This window comes from Diabrotica virgifera, chromosome 1 (genome assembly GCF_917563875.1).
Source record: "Diabrotica virgifera virgifera chromosome 1, PGI_DIABVI_V3a".
In the NCBI taxonomy this organism is placed as follows: domain Eukaryota; kingdom Metazoa; phylum Arthropoda; class Insecta; order Coleoptera; family Chrysomelidae; genus Diabrotica; species Diabrotica virgifera.
In genome coordinates this window covers 227,818,792-227,831,592 of record NC_065443.1, presented here as the reverse complement: position 1 = coordinate 227,831,592, position 12,801 = coordinate 227,818,792, and the positions used below count along the sequence as shown (strand labels likewise).

Here is a 12,801-nt window from a genome sequence, read left to right as displayed (position 1 = left end):
TAGGGTAAAGCTCAATAGCTCCGCTATAGTAATAGATAGCAATAAAAGTTAATAACAAAAATTTTAGCCACCTTTGAGCTTCACATTACAAAATTAGTTAGAATGTTACAGGGTGTTCGATAACACAGTGGCAGACCTAACTTATGTTTTTTTTTAATGGAACACCCTATATTTTATTTTAAATTCGAAATCCTGTTAACTTCTCCATCACAAAAATATAAAGGTTTGTAATGTTATACAGGGTATTTACAAAGTTGTAACCAATTTTGTGTGAAAATCGTAATAAGTTCAACTCCCTGTATAAATAAAAATAAGCACAACAGCAATGGTTTATTAATTCCATATTTTTTATTTATTGTCAAAATTTTTAAGAATTATTGAAATTGCTAATTTTCTTTATATCAAATACAGGGTGAGTCAAAACGCAAGTACATTATTTTCTCAGTAATGTTAAATGGAACACCCTGTATTTTATATCATTATTGAAAAGTAACATTAACGTACTTTTATTTTTATATAACATTCCCTATGCCCAAATTTATTAGTTTTCGAGATATTTTCATTTTTCAGAGCAAATTATTTTAGGTGTTTAAATTTATCTAAATTTTAAGTAAGCCATGACTGAATTGACAATTGAAGATTACCGATTATCAATCCGGTAATCAATGTAACACTGTAGCAAATAAAGAAATAAAAATAATTTATTAGTAATACATTTTACAAACAAAAACACAACCACTACATGCAACATTTTTGAAACAATTAAAAACTATCTTTTTATGTAAATGCAACAAATAAACAAAGAAAATTAGTAATAATTTTTACAAAAAAACACACAAACTCAAAATACAATATTTTGTGAAGACAATTAAACACTACTTTTGTATGTAAATGTAATAATGTAACAAATAAAGAACGAAACATAATTTATCAGTAATACATTTTGCAAAAAAACATGTTTGAAAAAATTAGAAGCTACTTTTAATAAAATATTTTTAATATTTAATTACATAAGGTATTCAAAATTATCTCCTAACACATTTATGTACGCCTAAAAACGATCATTGAATGAGCTACTTACTCTACGGAGCATTTGTAAATTAACACATCGATATACACTTTGTATTCTATTTTTCGTCTCATCCCTTGTTGTTGGAGGTATTTTATAAACTTCATTATTAACGTAACCCCAAAAAAATCAGTCCAGTTTATTAAATTCTGGTGATTTGGGTGCTACTGGTCGATTGAAAAATGAAAATATCTCGAAAACTAATAAATTTAGACATAGGGAATGTTATCTAAAAATTAAAGTACGGTAATGGTATTTTTCAATAGTGATATAAAATACAGGGTGTTCCATTTAAAATTACGGAGAAAATAATGTACTTGCGTTTTGACTCACCCTGTATTTGATATAAAGAAAATTACCAATATCGACCATTCTTGAAAATTTTGACAATACGTTAAAAAATATGGCATTAATAAACCATTGTTGTTTTGCTTATTTTTATTTATACAGGGAGTTGAACTTGTTACGATTTTCATATAAAATTGGTTATAACTTTGTAAATACCCTGTATAACATAACAAACCTTTATATTTTTGTGATGGAGAAGTTACAGGATTTCGTATTTAAAATAAAATATAGGGTGTTCCATTTAAAAAAAACATAAGTTTGGTCTGCCACTGTGTTATCGAACACCCTGTAACATTCTAACTAATTTTGTAATGTGAAGCTCAAAGGTGGCTAAAATTTTTGTTATTAACTTTTATTGCTATCTATTACTATAGCGGAACTATTGAGCTTTACCCTACTAATCAATCACCCTGTATAGCGTAATAGAACTTAGTAATAAAAGAAAACTTGTTGATATAAGCGAGTCATGTGCGACGACTTAACTTTATTAATAGGAATATGGTCCTTTTCATAGGCATTTTTCAGTGCGTCACAAATGATAGAAAAAAGGTAAGTCCGTGATAATACACATTTATAACATTTATTCTAACATGACATTTTAGTTAAATCTGACAGTTGTCAAATTTTATTTGCAATTTGGCATAAAAACAAATCAATTGTGTTTATTGCATTTATAAAATGGTATTTTCTTTGATTTGTATAATCTTATAAATGGTACAGATTATATTCGTAGATATATTATATAATTCGTAAATAATTTTTTTTCGATTATAGCGCCATCTATCGACAATTAGAATAAATGTTATAAATGTCTGTAATCACGGACGTGACATTTTTTATGTCACATACCATTTAATGCGTTAGAAAGAAATCTAAAAACTGTGACGCACTGAAAGATGCATATGAGAAAAAGAATACACGTATTCTTACAAGGCAGGTAGAAAGGTAACAATATAATGGAGAGATAGGACGTAAAGGTTGGCCTGGTAGAAGAAGGACCTCATGGCTAAAGAATTTTTGGTTTCTATCTACCTCTTTTTATCGTGTATAGTGATCCACTTTTTGATTTTTATAAAATATTTGTGTTGTAATTTCAATTCGGACTTTTTTCTTTATTGTCTTGATTGTTGTTTTCAATCCAGGTTTCCAGATATTTGTAACAATTATCCTTATTTTGGTTTACTCTTCCATTAGAGTTTCGTCTGCATTTTGTGTTTTTAAAGCGAATCATAAATTTAGTTATAAATGTAGAAAATAAAATATATTATTGTAGTAATCATTTTTTGATCTATTAACAATTTCTTGTAACGATTAAGGAGTGTCTTGATAGGGATATGTATAGTGATATAATTCGATATTTTTTGCGATCCTTCCATTTATAGATATTCCTTTCATTAACTCTGATCTGATATCGCTTCCTGAAATATATATTTACAGTACAGGGTGTCCAGAAACTCTCCCAACAAACGAAGGCCGGATATTTTATTTTAAGACAATTTAACCCAATTCACCTAGTCCGAAATGCTTCCTGGGAGATAGAGCTCTTTGAAGATGGCGTCTTGGAATTAGTTTTTCTTAAATATCTCTAGAACACTGTTATTTAGAAAAACGAAAACTGGTACGCTTATTTATCTTCCACAGAGAAATCGATTCCATCAATTACGAATTTCTAGTACCGGTCATAGGCGCTCGTTTTGGGTAGGGCAACGGTTATTTTATCGCATAACTTTTTGTCTTTAACTTTTAAGCATTTTTGACACTGGATTATTAAATTGTGAGGTATTCTAGTACTAAAAGGTACTCTTGCTTTAAGGTGGTAGGATGCACTGCTTTCTAAAAATAATCGATGTGAAAATTTTTCGTTTATTGAATTTGAAAAAAAAATAAAATTTTTTTCAAAAAAAAGAGGGTGTATTTTACCGACTTTAAGCAAGAATAACTTTTAGTACTAGAATAACTCATAATTTAATCATCAAGTGTCAAAAATGCTTAAAAATTAAAAACAAAAAAGTTATGGGATAAAATAACGGTTTACCTACCCAAAACGGACGCATATGACCAGTACTAGAATTTCGCAACTAAGGACATCGATTTATCTCTGGAAGATAAATAAACGTACCAGTTTTCATTGTTCTAAATAGTTTTTTTTTTATTTTTTTTTAATTCAACAAACGAAAAATTTTTAAACGATTTTTCTAGAAAACGGTGCATTCTACCGACTTAAAACAAGAGTACCTTTTAGTACTAGAATACCTTACAATTTAATAATCCAGTATAAAAAATGCTTAGAAGTTAAAGATAAAAAAGTTATACGATAAAATAACTGTTGCCCTACCCAGAACGGGCGCCTATGACCGGTACTAGAAATTCGTAATTGATTTATCTCTGGAAGATAAATAAGTGTACCAGTTTTTGTTTTTCTAAATAGAAGCGTTCTGGAGATATTCAAGAAAAACTAATTCCAATACGCCATCTCCCTTAGGAAGCATTTTCGGACTAGGTGATTTGGGTTAAATTGTCTTAAACTATCTGAAGAATCTCCAGTCTTCGTTTGTCGGGAGAGTTTCTGGACACCCTGTATATATTTAATAGTAAGAACATGTAAGTGACAAAACACAGCCTTCTCTATACCCTCTCTTTATATGGATGTTGTCTAACTTCTGATTTTCCACCTTTATATTGGCATTATAATTTGAATACATCTTTGCTCTGTTTTTAAACCAGGAGGAGTAATTCAAATTTACCGTGCCGTAATGCGTGTTTGTAATTGATTCAACCTCATGCAAGTTTACTCCACTTTTATGAAATTTTGACACTATTGGCATTTCATAGGTTAATTAATTTATATCGGTTATTTTTTGTGTTTTTTTGCGTTATTTCATTAATGTTTAAATTTTTAATCTGCTTCTATATAAAAAGCAATTGTTTTTAGAACTCTTTAGCGACGTATTAGGATAATATAATATTTATGGATTACTGTCGAAGGCCGACATGATCAACCAAAAAAAAAGAATGTGTGTGTACTTTGTACGCACGTAAGAAGTTATACTTCTATTATAATATAATCTAACTTTATATTATGATTTCAACGAAATCAATATACCTATCTACTTTAAACAGTTTTTTTGTATAGTATTTAAATATTAAACTAATTTTAGAACGAACAAAAAGAATACCAAAAATTTTAAAAAAATGTCAGGATTCGAACAGGGGACCTCTAGATCCCTAGGCGAATGCTCTACCGATCAGCTACCACCGCTTTTGTATTCAGTCGATCATTTCTCGGACATAATTACAATCACGGTGACAGATACATTAATTGAAAATAAACATTTTCAATAATACTTATAAGGAAGAAGACAAATCCACAGACATAAAAATTATAATAAATATACTTACTAAAAACACTAATAATATTATATTCTTTTCACGCACACCTTATTTGCGCTACATAACTTAAAATATGTAGCGACTAATACCATACTGTCTGTGTGCACATGCGCCAGGGAATGTAAAAATTCACCCTGGTGCCTAAAGAAGTATAACTTCAAAAAGATGTATGCATTTGGTGATTTTTCTAGTGACTTTCTTGGGTGTAAATCTGTCTTTTTAGTTTACTCCTCCTGGTTTAGAAACAAAGCATAGACAATAATTAGTAGATCTCGACTGTGTATTTTTTTGCTGTTTAGTATTTCCATTATGTTCCATTAGTTTTCCATAGAGTACTCGATCGAATACCTTATTTAAATAAATTAAACACAACTATCCTGGTTCATATCTAAGCCACTCTGAAAAAGCACGTTAATAGAAAAAAATGCTTTTCTATACTGCACTTTGCAGTTACTTTGCAGTACAGACAAACAGTGTTGCCGCGGAATAATACTGTTGTGAAAACAACAGTTATTTACATTAATTTGCTTTTATAAAAATATCTCTCTGTAAATCTGTTGGGACAATCTGTATTGTGTTTAAAATATTTAATTCTCTGAAAAACTTGAGTGTAGCGTTGTGTGTTTCATAAAATATACATCTGCATTTTTTATAGTTTCGGGGTAAAAGCAGGTAATTTTGCCAAAGAAGTGTAACATGTGTTTGGCCCTTTTCAGGGCGAATGGTGTAAACTAAACTATCAAAGATAATAGTGCAGAGATTTGAATAGAATTTCAGCAGTCTCTTTCTGCTCTCCGAGTTGAACACTTTGTTCGCTTGTGCGTCTCTCTTCGCCGTAAAAATACTCTCTCCGCAATAATTAATAGATTAAAAAGACTCTTACTCTCTCTCGTTCGCTATTAAGAATATCATTTATCGTTAAGCCGCTTATTTGTTAAATTCGTTGTTTTTTTTGTTAATAAATGTTTTGTTCGCCGGATACCCTTATTTATCGCTAATACACAACCCTTTCTATCGTATTAATTAGCACCTTTAAAACCAGACCAAATCAAATTATTCGAACCAGTTCTCCTAAAAGTTCACTATTTTGTTTATATCGAAGGACGGGACATACGGGTGTGGTCCTAAAATATTCACCTATGTCCAATTAGGCAAAAGGTAATAATTAAACCATTTTTGCCACGGTGGGGTGAGATTGAATAAAAACTCACACCATTTGATGGTCTACATCGACCCGGATTTTGGTTTGGTTTTTCGCGTTTGTGCCGCTTTTTCGGACATTTTTGTGTGTAATACCTCTACAAGACTTGTTAGTTCGCGTCGCGATAAACTCTAAGTAAAAGGAAGTGAAGTTATTGTGTGTGGTTAGTAGCTGCCGCCTGTTGCTTTATCAATTGGACTAATTTGGTGAGCTCTTTCCATTTTTTAATTGTTGATCTTTTATTGCTGATCCAAGGTAAACTCTGCTCAAAGACATTTTACGGTCAAAAACACTTTTGTAGACATTTAACGTAGACGCTGTATCTCTCTGTGAAACTTAGACTCTTATTCTCTCGCCGCGCTTGTTAATTGACAAAAAACTCTCCAGTGTAATTTAGATTTTGCCGCGTATCGATAGACTCTCTCTCGCCGTGTGTTCAATCGAATTCGGGATAGAAATGGAAGACCTCAAGAAAAAAAGGACGCCTTTGAAGGCTAAAATTACAAGGATCGAAAACTGGCTCTCACAAAAGGCTAGTACGGAAAAGGATGCGCTACAATTTCAATTTCGGCAAACAGAATTAAAAACCTGTTTTTTAAAATATGAAGAAATAATGGATCAGATAGACGAGATTGATGAAGCCGGTACTGAAGCAGAAGACAGGGTAACAACTGAGCAAAAATATTTCTCTATTCTCGCGGGCCTACAGCGTAAGATGGACGAGTTATTGTTGGGCCCCCCTCCTCTCAGATCAAATAGCACTCAGTCAACTGTGGCCACTGCTAAGGTTAGGCTTCCGGAGATCACCATGCAAACGTTCTGCGGGTCATTCTCTGAGTTCAACTCGTTCTACCAGCTCTTCGAGACGCTAATAGTGAACAATGAAGAACTCAATAATGTGCAACGATTTATTTACCTTAAATCGTTCCTGCGAAATGAACCCCTCCAGTTGATCGACAACATCGAAGTTATCGACGAAAATTTCGATATAGCTGTAAAAACTCTCAAAGATCGTTACGAAAACAAATCGCGAGTGATTAGCTTACACATTCAAAAATTGTTAAAGGCTCCATCTCTAGTTAAAAGTAATTCAAAGGCGTTACGCGAATTTTTAACTCTAGCTCAGCAGACGCTGCTCGCTTTGAAAAATATGTCCGTACCAATTGAGCATTGGGATTTACTATTAATTGAAATATTTTTACAAAAATTAGATTTTTCTACACATAGGGCCTTTGAATATGATATTGGGACAAAGACCTTACCTACCCTTTCACAGTTTTTTAAATTTCTCGAGAAAAAGTGTGATATTCAGGAAAAATTAAATGTTTCAGATCATGATAAAAAGGTTAATAACAGGTCTCAATCAAAAACATCTTTCTTCTCATCAGTTGACCAACCATCACACTCTTTCTCTGATAATAATTGTACTTTTTGTAGAAGTAATGCTCATAAGGTTTATCAGTGTAATGATTTTAAATGCCTCTCTTTACAGGAAAAATTTAATTTTGTAAAAGGTAAGAAACTGTGTTTTAATTGTTTGGGTAGTAAACATTTCTCTCAAGATTGCGGCTCTACTCGATCATGTACTTTGTGTGGGGGTCATCATCACTCATCCCTCCATGGAACCTATGAAAATGTCTCTTCCTCTAGGAACATCAATAGGCAATCTCTCTCTCGTGAACGCAATGCTCAAACTCCTCAAAATTCTCAAGGTGCTTCTCGTGTTGTCGCTCCCATATCTACTCAGCATTCTTTTAATAATCGCAGCCAAAATGAAGCTTCTACTAGCTCATCCAGACCTCCTTTAGATATGCAAAAGTCTCCAGATTCTCAGGCAGCCACATCTCTCTCCGCTTTATCAGTTAAAACTGATGTATTGTTGGCTACCGCTTTAGTAACCGTTTATTCGAAAGACGGCAGACCCATGCATGCCAGAGCGCTCCTAGATAATGGGAGCCAACATTCGTTTATCTCTCGTGATTTGGTTGAGAAGTTAAAACTCATCCCTTATTTTAAACAGCTACAGATATCAACCATATCCGAAAACACCTCACTCTCAAACGAAATGTTAAACTTAGAATTTTTCCCCTATAATGTAAAGGACAGAAGTTTTAAAACTTCTTTCGCTGTACTCGATAGTATAACTTGTAGGCTTCCTAGAGCTACTATAGATAGAAGTAAAATAAAAGTCCCACAGGATCTCACTCTCGCAGATCCCTCGTATTCTGTTCCGGGTAAAATTGATTTGCTTCTAGCTGGTGATATCTATAGTGAATTATTGACGGATGGATTTATACGGTTAGGAAAAAATCTTCCCATTCTTCAGAATACTCACTTAGGCTATGTTATTTTTGGTACAATTAATCCTCAGGTTTTTCACCGTAATTCACATTTGGCTATCTCTCAGTCAAATGTTTCTCTCTTTGTTCAATCCGAACCCGAAGAACATAAGTTGGATAAGTTGCTTCAACAATTTTTCGAAATTGAAGAAGTTCCCCTCGTTAGTAAATTAACTCCCGATGAAGAATTAGCGGAACAAATATTTAGCAAAACTACTCTTGTATTACCTTCAGGCCGCTTTCAAGTAAATCTTCCATTTGTCTCTGAAAACGCTAATAAAATGTTAGGTGAATCCTTTAAAATGGCCTTTAAAAGATTTATGAAATTAGAACATAGGCTCTTAAAAAACGAAAGTACATACGCTCAATATAAATCTTTCATTAATGAATATCTTCTTCTCGAACATGCGAAAATAGTGCCTCTCTCTCTAACCAACGAAAAGTTAGAAAGTAAATATTTTCTACCGCATCACTGTGTGTTTAAGGAAGAATCTTTAACAACAAAGCTTAGGGTTGTTTTTGATGGTTCGATGAAAAGCTCTAGTGGTTATTCGCTCAATGATATTTTACTCAAAGGTCCTACTCTTCAACCGGAACTTTTTGACATTTTGCTACGGTTTAGATTGTATTCCTTCGTTTTTACAACGGATATACAAAAAATGTATAGACAAGTTAGAATAAATCCTGCTCAAACCTCTCTTTTAAATATTCTGTGGCGTGACTCCCCTGAAAAAGACATTGCGTGTCTTGAATTGCAAACCGTCACGTATGGAACTAAAAGCGCTAGCTTTCAGAGTACTCGCTGTTTAATGGAACTGGCACAAACTCATCAGATTGAGTATCCTCTGGCCAGTGATGCTCTTCAAAATAGTTGTTACATTGATGACATTCTCTATGGCGCTAATGATGTACAGACTCTCCTTAAAGCTCATAAGGAAATAACTAGTTTGCTTGGAACCGCTTGTATCTCTCTCCATAAATGGTGTTCTAACTCAGACTTGTTTTTAAAAAATATCTCTTCTCTCTCTTCGAACACTACTTATGTAATAGCTCCAGATAATGGCTCCAATAAGGTTTTAGGTTTATGTTGGAATCCTATTCTTGACACCTTCTCAATCTCTCTCCCAAATTTTACCTTAAAGGACTCGTACACCAAGAGAGAAGTACTGTCAATGATTGCCCAAATATTTGATCCTCAAGGCCTAATTAACCCAGTTACAGTTGTCGCTAAATTAATCATGCAACAAATTTGGATTTCCAAAATTAATTGGAACGATATCATAGATGCAGATACGTTGCATGAGTGGCTAAATTTTGTTCGCAGTCTCTCTAATTTTAAGGATTTAAATATACCTCGGTGTCTCTTTTTAAGTCAAGAAATCACTAGTGTTGAGATTCACGCATTCTCGGATGCAAGTTTAAAGGCTTATGGAGCTTGCATCTACCTACGTGTGATTTATAGATCAGAACAAGTATCTTGTTCACTTTTAGCATCTAAGAGTCGTGTCGCTCCGCTAAAACCCTTGACTCTCCCAAGATTGGAACTCATGGGTGCGCTATTGTGTAGTAAGCTCACAGCAAGGATTGCTAATATTATTGAAGAAAAACTCTCTCGCTTAGACTCTATAAATATGTGGTCGGATTCAGAAATTGTTCTCGCTTGGCTTCGTTCGCATCCCTCTCGTTGGACTCAATTTGTAGCAAATAGGGTTGCACAAATTTTAGATAATTCTCCTAACGCTCATTGGAGGCACGTACGATCAAAAGAGAATCCTGCCGACATACTCTCCCGAGGAATGCTACCCGCTGAAATACTTAAATCTTCTTTGTGGTTTCATGGTCCTCAATTTTTGAATCAATCTCGGTTGGATTTGTTGAAATACAATCCAAAAGTTTATACCTCCAAGTTACCCGAAGAAAGGAAAGTAACTCTTCACATTCGAAATGATCAAATAGATTTTTTCACCTCTCTTTCTGATAGGTTCTCTAATTTTTCAAGGTTTGTAAGAACTTTAGCATTTATATTCAGGTTTGCCAATAATGCCAAATCGCCTTCTCATAAGTTATCAAATTCTCTTGAAGTAAGCGAACTTCAAAACGCTGAACTGAAGATTGTTAAGATGCTTCAGTATTCTTCTTTCTCGCTTGAGATTTCTGAGATTAAAAAAGGTAAAACTCTATCCAATAAGTCTATTTTACGCTTAAACCCCTTTTTGGATGAAAATGAAATGCTGCGTGTAGGAGGTCGCCTTGGTAACTCAGACGTCACATTTGATCAAAAATATCCTCTTCTCCTTCCCTCAAAAAATCGTGTAGTACGTCTCATTCTTCAGAGAGAACATATCAGACTTTGTCACTCTGGTCCTCAAAATACTTTATCTCAAATTCGACTTAAATATTGGCCTTTAAATGGACTACGTGAAGTTAAAAAGGTCATACACCAATGTATGGTTTGTTTTAGGTTTAATGCCAAACCCGCTATTCAGATTATGGCAGATTTACCAAAGGAACGTTTGCAATCCTCTCGAGTATTCGCTCATGTAGGATTAGATTTTGGTGGCCCCTTTCAGATTAAAGCTTCCAAACTCCGCAAAGCTCCCTTGATAAAATCTTATATTGCTCTTTTCGTTTGTCTATCGACTCGAGCTGTTCACATCGAAGTCGTGTCCGGCCTTTCTACAGAGACGTTTCTTCTCGCTCTAAAACGTTTTATTAGCCGTAGAGGCCTCCCTCAGACTATATTCAGTGACAACGCCACGAACTTTTTGGGAGCTCGTAATCAGTTGTTTGAACTTTATAAGTTTTTAAAAGAAAAAGAAAACTCTCGCTCTATTAATGATTTTTTGGCATCATCGCATATTCGCTGGAAAACCATAGTTCCTCGAGCCCCTCATCATGGTGGCATCTGGGAAAGCGCTATAAAGAGCGCAAAGCATCATATCCGTAGACTCATGGGTGATATTAAGCTCACTTTTGAAGAATTTACCACTGTTCTCACTCAAATTGAAGCTGTGCTCAACTCTCGACCGCTTTGCTCCCTCTCAAATGATCCCTCTGATCTAACCTATCTGACCCCTGGACATTTCTTGATTGGACAATCTCTTACGTCATTTCCTGAAAGGGATGTAATCCACATTCCCGAAAATAGATTAAGTTTATGGCAACATCTCTCTAAACTCCAGCAAATGTTTTGGAAAAAATGGTCAATTGACTACTTGAACAGACTCCAAAATCGCCCTAAATGGTTTCTTCCTCATAAGAACCTAGAGCCCAACGATCTCGTCTTGTTGATTGAAGATAACACTCCTCCTCTTTACTGGGCTCTAGCAAGAGTGATTGATGTCTTTCCCGGAAAGGATGGCCGAGTAAGAGTTGCATCGGTCAAAACTAAAGATGGAGTCTTCAAGCGCTCTATTAATAAATTGTGTCCTCTACCAAATGACTGTTAAAATTAAGTTAAGTTTAGTGTTTTCGCTTAAGAACATTGTAAGTTGATTTATGTTAGGTTAGGTTTATGTTAAAGCCAGTGCTTCAACGCGGGGGAGTATGTTGTGAAAACAACAGTTATTTACATTAATTTGCTTTTATAAAAATATCTCTCTGTAAATCTGTTGGGACAATCTGTATTGTGTTTAAAATATTTAATTCTCTGAAAAACTTGAGTGTAGCGTTGTGTGTTTCATAAAATATACATCTGCATTTTTTATAGTTTCGGGGTAAAAGCAGGTAATTTTGCCAAAGAAGTGTAACATGTGTTTGGCCCTTTTCAGGGCGAATGGTGTAAACTAAACTATCAAAGATAATAGTGCAGAGATTTGAATAGAATTTCAGCAGTCTCTTTCTGCTCTCCGAGTTGAACACTTTGTTCGCTTGTGCGTCTCTCTTCGCCGTAAAAATACTCTCTCCGCAATAATTAATAGATTAAAAAGACTCTTACTCTCTCTCGTTCGCTATTAAGAATATCATTTATCGTTAAGCCGCTTATTTGTTAAATTCGTTGTTTTTTTTGTTAATAAATGTTTTGTTCGCCGGATACCCTTATTTATCGCTAATACACAACCCTTTCTATCGTATTAATTAGCACCTTTAAAACCAGACCAAATCAAATTATTCGAACCAGTTCTCCTAAAAGTTCACTATTTTGTTTATATCGAAGGACGGGACATACGGGTGTGGTCCTAAAATATTCACCTATGTCCAATTAGGCAAAAGGTAATAATTAAACCATTTTTGCCACGGTGGGGTGAGATTGAATAAAAACTCACACCAAATACCTTACCCACATTTAGCTTATCGGCAGTACTCGAACATTTTAAACATCCGTATAATTTAAGTTTAAAATAGATTCAATAGTAAATTCTTAGAATGTAAAGTTAGCTTAAGAACAATAAAAAATTGATACCAGTGCTCATGAAAAATAATTCATTGTGGGCTCAGTTGTAGAAAATAAGGTA

At 33.9% G+C, this 12,801-nt stretch overlaps 1 protein-coding gene across 2 annotated transcripts in view; it reads left to right on the top strand.

Moving 5' to 3' along the window:
- Positions 1–12,801, top strand: part of LOC126879050 (unconventional myosin ID) — a 243,180-nt gene that overhangs the window by 167,912 nt on the left and 62,467 nt on the right. The window lies entirely within an intron of this gene.